The sequence below is a fragment of the Rhamphochromis longiceps genome, linkage group LG19, assembly GCF_057381845.1.
Source record: "Rhamphochromis longiceps isolate RC_006_pf linkage group LG19, R_longiceps_female_GT1.1, whole genome shotgun sequence".
NCBI classification, from domain to species: Eukaryota; Metazoa; Chordata; class Actinopteri; order Cichliformes; family Cichlidae; genus Rhamphochromis; species Rhamphochromis longiceps.
Window position 1 is genome coordinate 15,565,303 of NC_140575.1, and position 8,437 is coordinate 15,573,739.

The 8,437-nt window shown below is 42.4% G+C and overlaps 1 long non-coding RNA gene across 1 annotated transcript; it reads left to right on the forward strand.

The window, feature by feature from the left end:
* The first annotated feature begins 4,225 nt into the window (after window positions 1-4,225).
* Window positions 4,226-8,208, forward strand: LOC146646445 (uncharacterized). Its single transcript, XR_014908755.1, has 2 exons — window positions 4,226-5,034; window positions 6,299-8,208. It is a non-coding gene; the product is annotated as an uncharacterized LOC146646445 (long non-coding RNA).
* The last annotated feature ends 229 nt before the right edge of the window (window positions 8,209-8,437 follow it).

Below are 8,437 nucleotides of genomic sequence, written 5' to 3' on the forward strand. Positions count from 1 at the left end.
ATTTGAACTGAAGTGTATCCTTCTGTCTTAGGAGAGTTCACTGGCTACTTGCTTGGTGATAGGTGGTATCCATGTTTACCCTATTTGCTTACCCCTTACTCTGACCCTGAACCGGGCCCACAGCAGCGATATAATCTGGCTAATTGCAGGACAAGAGCCAGAGTTGAAATGACTATCGGAATGCTTAAGGCCCGGTTCCAGTGCCTGCAAAGACTCAGGGTCACCCCAGAAAGGGCATGTGACATTATTGTGGCATGTGTGATTCTTCACAACATTGCCACAATTAGAGGAGAACACTATCCTTCTGAACCAAACAGCAGTGATCCAAACCATGAACATCCTGACCCTCCCACGGACATACAAGATGGAAGCGCAGTCAGAGACACCATATGTCACAATCATTTCTTTTGACCCATCACCTCAACATGTTGAAAGAAGAATAAACAGATTTTTTGTTCAACTGGCTTTATTGGTCACCTGTGTTTCCTGTACACAAAGTATTAAAAGATGTAAACCTCATAAAGTGTCTCTGTTGCTTCCTCCTCTGTAACAGCTGTCAATGTTTCTTCATTATTTGCCTGTAGTAAAGAAATAAACAACATTGCTGTTCTACTGTAAACTCATATAATCTGTGGAGTATTACTCACAACTGCATGTTGGTCTGGCTCAACAGGAGGCTGCACCAGATGCAGTACACCATCACCATCAACTGATAGAATATGAGGTTTATACAGGTCACTTATAACTTACAAGGGACCAAATGGCAATTAACAAACATACCAATCACCTTACACTTCATTGTCATTATGCTCTCAAAGACAACCAAGACTGAGGGAAGGCAAAATCAGTAGGAAAATAACTTCACTACAAAATAATCCATTATGGTAAAGAGTTTATCAAATGAATGAGTAGCACTGCAAAGGTGACTGTGAAGAAAGGATGTATGCACATCATGTATTATTTTGAATTTACCCCCTATGTAGGCACTTGTGTCTTGCGGGGTTATTGACTCAGAGGATGTCCCCGCAGAGATGCCTTCGGCCACAGGGCGCCCACTGTTTTGGCTGAGGGCCAACTGCTCAGCCTCTGTGAGTGGTGGTGGTGGAGGACCCCCACCTGTTTTTCGGGCCTCCGCTTTTTTTCTGTTGGCTATAACGGGTCACATTTGAGCATACAGAGTAAGCAAATATGTACTTGTAATGTGCTCAGATAATTTCAATAAGTGCTTACAGACAGAAAATTAATGTAGCCTCTAACTGCAATTGATTTACATCGGACAAACAGACCAAGCACTATGGCTCATAATACAATTACACCTTACCTGGTTGGACTATATTTTTATATTTCATTTTTACTTGCTGCCAGGAACGTTTGGGGCCTGTTGGGTTGCACCTGCGCTCACATCACGTCACAAAATAAAATGTATAAAATAACAAATAAAATAACATATGATAAAATAACGTGTTAAATGGGTGGAAATCCCTAGATCAATGTTTAAATTAACACTCACGCATTGACTCTGTCGGCTATGTTTTGCCATGCATGCTCCCTTTCTTTTGCAGCTGAGGCTGTGTTACTTTTTTCCGCGGAATTTGCATGTTATCGGCATATGCTGCCATCAGAATTTCGGCCTCAAGCGCTGTAAAATACATTGACCGCGCCTTCTTTCCCTCCGTCTCCATGGTGACTCGCTTACTCTGTGCTCCGCTTATCAGGGCTTTATGTATCCTCGTCCGCGCGCTTCACTTGGGGTTAGAGCAACTCCGCGTTGATTGAACTACTTGTTATCAGCCTTTCTGAAACCGAATATTCCGAGTTGGACAGTTCGGGGTTACTCAACCCTGAGTATCGTTTTTCACTCTAAGTTTTCTAAACCGGCTTCCTGAAACAGGGCCCAGGGGCCCGTTCTTCGTACGTCGCTTACTACATCCAAGATCAAATGACACATCCAAGATCAAATCATCGCGCTAACCGTGAGCTCGCTAATCCGGTTCCCCGAACACACCTGCTGTTGACGATTAGTACAGCTGGACGCAGTAATGTGACATCACTGGGTGTCGTAAAAGGGGCTACGCATCGATAGTAGAAACATTGATCGGCAACCCTCTGATTGGTCGGCGAAAATGTCGACGGAGCGCGCTCGGCTCGGTATTTTTCGGCAGCAGAGCAAGAACTCTTGAGTGAGGGATTTCAGGAGTTTCAGAGTTTAATCAGAACGCAAGGGAACACTGCAAAGGCTGCAAAAGCAAGGAGCGAGGGCTGGCAGGAAGTTGCTGACAAATTAAACTCGTAAGTAATTTAATAATAACAATAATAATGGAGTGGATTGATATAGCGCTTTTCAAGGCACCCAAAGCGCTTTACAATGCCACTATTCAGTCACTCTCACATTCACACACTGGTGGAGGCAGCTACAGTTGTAGCCACAGCTGCCCTGGGGCAGACTGACAGAAGCCAGGCTGCCATATCGCGCCATCGGCCCCTCTGGCCAACACCAGTAGGCGGTAGGGTAGATTTATTATATTACACTATATTATCCAATATTATATTACATTATATTATAATATGTTATATTTTATCCTCTTTCACATTAGAGCCACGACAGGACCCACTAGAACATGGGAACAGGTAAAAGTGAAATATAAGAATATCCTACAGAATGGTAATATTTATCACTTATATTGCTTTTAGTCTCTTGGAAAGAGACCCTGGAATAATCTGTTTGTTTATAACAGCAACCAAGAAAAGGGCAGAGGAAAAAAAGACAGGTGGTGGTCCTGCACCCCCTCGTCAACAAGTTGGTTAAGTGAATAATACCCTCACGGGAAAATCGATATCTCTCTATGAGCACACTGTCGCGCTGAGCTAAAGGATCCTGTCTGTCCCGCAATATACGCTGAATTCTGAGGACTCTCCTTATCAATCTTGCACCTTCCGCAATGGGTTGGTCGCGTATACGGACAGGACATGGCTGCGACAGACTTCCCAAATCCACCTTCGCTTTTATAGCCGTGGTCTCTCATCTTGATTACACGAAGTAATTTACAATTGCTACTCTGAAATATGAATTAAATCTGTAATAATCACATACATGTAATAGAATATTAATAGTACATTTCCCTTTTTTAGGAAATGACCTGTATGTATCTGTGTGAAATCAATAAATGGATCAGGTGCTGCATTGTCTTTAGTTACATTGATGTTATTTATTTATGGTGAAACAGTGGTGGAATATCGCTGTTGCTTTCGTATAAATGAAGCGGACATACCTGCGTGGCCGCGATCTAATCCTGTTTACATAAAGTAAACCTGCTCCCGAGCAGGTTTACGCTTACGGCTCTGTTGCTATGACAGCAAGTCCCGGATGAGCTTCGGGGAACCGACTGATCCAGGATCACGCGAAATCGTCAACAATCTAATCCGGCTAACCTACTTAGCGAGGTACGAAGAACGGGCCCCAGGTCTAGGATTTCTCGTTTGTGTTTTGCTCGACCAGATTAGCTGATTGTTGTGTGAGTGGTGTTCCAAACATTTGTCAACACCTGAGAAGTTGAAGAGTGCCCTCTGTTGGACAGTCTATGTAACATCAACACTCGTAACTCGATTGAAAGGTGATTCTCCTGGTTTTTTGTTATAAAATGTTCATTTATCACTCATTATAAACGCTGATAGTATTATATTGGCATATAGGAGCACAACAACAAGTTTGAGGTGTTGATTGGCAACCAAATTTCTCCAAATTCTCAGTCCAATTAATCATCTGTGGGATGTGCTGGACAAAGCAAGTCTGACCAATGGAGGCCCCACCTCACAACTTGCATAACTAACGGATCAAACGGACTAGCGGAACAATGTTGTCACACTTTACAACATAAATTTGTTTAAGCTTTTTTACTGTTTCTTCTCCTACTGCAGTCACATGATTTTCCAGATGCTCTGCAACAGAGCAGTCTGTCACTCCACAACAGCTGAATTGGATAAGCAGGAAAAAAAATGTATAATAATAAATATAGTAATAATAAAAACGGCAATTTCAAAAAAATGGGAGATGCACGTTTTTCCAGATATACCAACAAAAAAAAATCACAAATCTTATGTCTAAATGTCAGAACATGTTTAGTGTGTATATATATATATATATATATATATATATATATATATATATATATATATATATATATATATATATATATATATATATATGAGACACACACACACGTTATTAGATTATTCTGTTATTATATGTTACCTTATATATGTAATCAAAGTAGTTGAATTAGAATACTGCTGTAGATCACATTATACCCTTTAATATAGAGTGTGTGAGCTGTATGTAGTTTAGTTCTCATTATACTTTTGAGTTAACAGAACATATTCACATATTAGTTCATTAGATAAATGTGCATCACTCTGTATCCTTGATCTGCTGGGAATGTGTTACACTGTTTTCTTGACATGCTTAATTGTTGAATCATGAAGAGAAGGTTGTAAGCAGGAGACTCTGTGTCTAAAGACAGGGGAGATAGATAGACCACATTCCACACCCCCACCTTACAGAAAGCAGAGAAACAACTGTCGAGGTCATAACTTAGGCGCTGTAACAGAGAAAAAATGTGATGTTTTGGCTTTTACGACTAGCTGGGGGCCACTAGAGACTATAAAAAGCTGAGCAACCCGTCACCATTTTGAGACATGTGCCTGACCCTCTGGTAGCATCTCTCCCGTCCGGACGTTGTAATGCTCTTACTGTTGAATTGTATGGAAATAAATGATTGTTGATTGAGCATTTATACACCGAGTATTGTCCTTCCTTCAGCCCAAAGATTCAAAGAATTGGGAGAATTCAACAACTTGGTGCCGTGTGACCCGGATCTTTGGTGTGCTGAGGAGGTGTAGATTTGGCCTTTGGTGAGATCGTGGGGCAAAGTGAACAGAAGGCCGGCCTAAAACAGAAAGGTAAGCACAGCCTGTTGTATTATAAATACCAAATGTGCATATTGGGCTTTCCAAATTAATCTGTTCGCTGAGTCACATGTATTTTCACAGTAAATTTGTCGGTGTCTGGTTTTTGGCGCAAGATACTAACAACATAAGTTGAGGCTGAATTCCAGTGTGTTAAATAAACTGCTTCTACCGAGATACTAATAACATACTACGTTGGACTAGTTGCAGTAAACTGCTTCTACCGAGATACTAATAACATACTACGTTGGACTAGTTGCAGCCACTTTACCTTCCACATTTAATTTTGTCTAATACTGGCTTCTGTAGCAATAATACGTTAGAATTTCTTCTGAAGACGCGGCCATTAGTCCAGTACATTGAAGTCGAGGTTTGTTTATTTTGTTTATGGTGTCAGTGACGTCCTGGCTTTTGCCGGCTATGAAATAGAAGTTGATTTAAGGAAAAGCAGATGCTGGCTTCACGGTGCAGTTGAACGCTGGCAACGCGAGAGCGAAACACGTCCGTAGGTTTGGTTTATGATACGGCGTGTTCCGGTGGTGCGGCCGTGAAGTGCAGTAGTGGTTGGTGCTAGTTTTAGTACATTGGATAGAGGTTTTGACGGTGGTTTGTGGCGTCAGTCGAGTTTTAAGGGCTGCGGTCATAATACAAAGTAAAATTTTAAGTACATAGCAACACCTGGTTTATGATGTCAGGTATAACTTCGGGGATGCAAGCATCACTTTTATGATGCGACTTTGCCCCGTGGTGGCGGTCATAAGCGCAGAGAAAGGGGTATTTTGGTCTATGGTGCAGTGTGCTTTAAGAAGATCTAATAGTTGAGCTCAGAGGTTTCTGTGTAAAATTCCCGCTGAGGAAAAGTGTTGTGTGTGAGTGTGAAGGCGCGCTCTGAGTGAGAGTGTGTGTGAAGCTGCGAAGCGCGCTCTGGGTGCTGTCTTGTGGGTAAAGCGCGCACTGAGTGAGAGTGTGAGTGAGGCGCGCTCTGAGTGTTTTTTGTGTGGAGTGTGAAGCGTGAACACAGTGACAGTGACGGTTGATGTGTTTGATTAGGAGGACATTAGAGCAAATACACATTTTAGGATCAAAGGTTGATGCCTAGTGTACCTGTGGAACATTTTGCCTATGGAGTAGCGACCCTCCTGTTCGTGGACGCGCGGGCAGGACCGGCGGCGTCCGGGTGCTGAGGTGGTGACTTGGGGAGGTGAGGGCCCCCGCATAGCTACGGAAATAACACTGGAACGGCCGTGTAATCACGGGTTCACATTTATTCCGGACTAGAACAAGACACATTTTGCGAACAAAGGTTGAGTCTAGATTAGTAAAGAAATATAAAAAGGTTGAATTCCTCGTTTCAGTGGTTGAAATTGTTGTGTGCCTGTCCCCTGACGAGTGTGAAATTAAAATAAAGAGGGAATTTGGAGCCACATAGAGATAGACGGGCATAATTGGGTGTATTACTCTGTGGTGTAATAAAAATAAAAAGGAGAGATAGTAAGAGGTGTGTAGTGGAGAATTATGACGCTGTCAAGGTAGGCGTGTTGCCTGCTTATCTGTTTAACAGTGATGAAAATGAAATTAAATAAATCTCTTAGTGTGTTAATACAGGAAGCTGCGGACCTGGACCAACTGCCCCCACAAGCACAGCGGCCGAAGCAAAATTATAGGTAATGGGAACCACACCCAGCACGAATCAGCAGCTGTGAAAAAGACAGCAGCGAGGAGAGAATTAGAGGAGAAATTAAGAGAAGTTTTAACACATAAAATTGGGGCCAACGGACTTGTGGAGGTTGGGAAGGCGTCCGGAGCATCACAACAAAAAGGTGAAACAAAAACACACAAGCAGAGAAATCTGAGAGAAAGGCTCCTTTTAAGGTAACGCCTAGTTTGAGAAAAGATAAAATTAACCTGCTTTTATACAAATGCACATACACGCAATGAAGAAACAGCTTACACTCATGAACACGTGAAGATTTTCCAGCAAGGTTAAAGAAAAATTAACATACTTAAATGATGAAGTCTATACATTACTGACAAAGAAACCCTCTGGGTTGCAGGACAACAATTTAACTAAAAAAAAAAAAAAAAAAGGAACACTGGTCTAACCAACCAGGCAAGACACAACAAATTTAGTGGTTAAAAGATTCAAATTGTGACATGTTTTCTGTTGATTGATTAATAAAAGTGATTACTGAATGAAAGAAAGTTCCTTTTTGGGCTTTTAAACATGATCTTAAGAATTTTAACATATACCGGTGTTGTCCTGTCAACTTGGTGGGTTAGGAGTTGATTATATCGGGAGACAAAAAACAAAAAAAGGGGGAGAGAAGGCTGACACAGGGCCTGGCCCCATTGTCTCCCCTCTGAATAACACAGCCAACACAACAACATTTTCCTGTTCGTTTGTTTTTGTTTTTTGTTTGTTTTTGTTTTGTTTTGTTTTTGTTTTTTCTATACATATTTAATTACAGGCTGCTTTGCCGGCCCTGAAAGCCGAGGCTGACTGGACTCCTGCTCTCCCCCATACGTGACACTGACCAAATGCTGCAACAGCTGGACCCACAACAACGACCTGAGAATGTCAACAGACCTGCAGGAATGTGATCTCATGCAGCCGAGACGGAGAGCACTAAACCTAAGGCCCGTTTCACTACACGGGGGAAAATTCCCAGACTGCGTCAGCTGACAGAGCTGTGACGAGACGCCCGCCAAGCCCGAATGAAAAGTAAGGCCGAGCGAAAGAATGCTGACCTTGATAACTTTGCATTCACACTGTGCAGGACAGTGATGGACCAACACGGATGATCGGGTGGCGAAAAAGGGCGTGACCGAGACAAGAGGAGTAACTGAGGTCAGAAGGCACCTCAGAATGGACAAAAACACAGAAGAAGATGCAGGTTTCACCTGCGGTGAACATCGACACTGGAGAAAGGACTGCCCCAATTGGGGTCAGAACCAGGACGGACTGAATTTTGAGCAGCAGCAGCAGCAATGGTCTCCAAACACACAGATTCAGAATGAAGTGAAATACACACATGAACACGTGCACTCGTTGAGTGAGTGAGAAATGACACACACACACATACACACACACACACATTGGAATGCTGATTCACTGAGAAGTGATCCACATACACACACACACACACACACACACACACACACACACACACACACACACACACACACACGCTGATGCAATGAAGAATGCTTTGCTTATGCTGATATGCAAAATGCTGCACACAAACATCCCAATGCATAATTTTTATGAGGAGCCATTGATTACCATTAAATACTTAGAATGTGTTATATGTCACCCAGAGGGCATTTATGTAGATTTTAGGAATAAGGTCTAAAAAAGTTTGGTTATGAAAACAATGTCTGTGCGTGATGTCTGTTTATGGCTCAAGGCCTTGACTGAATTCTTTGCTGTGCTTCACACAGCCCTGATGAGGAACAGTGGCACAGAGTGAAAATG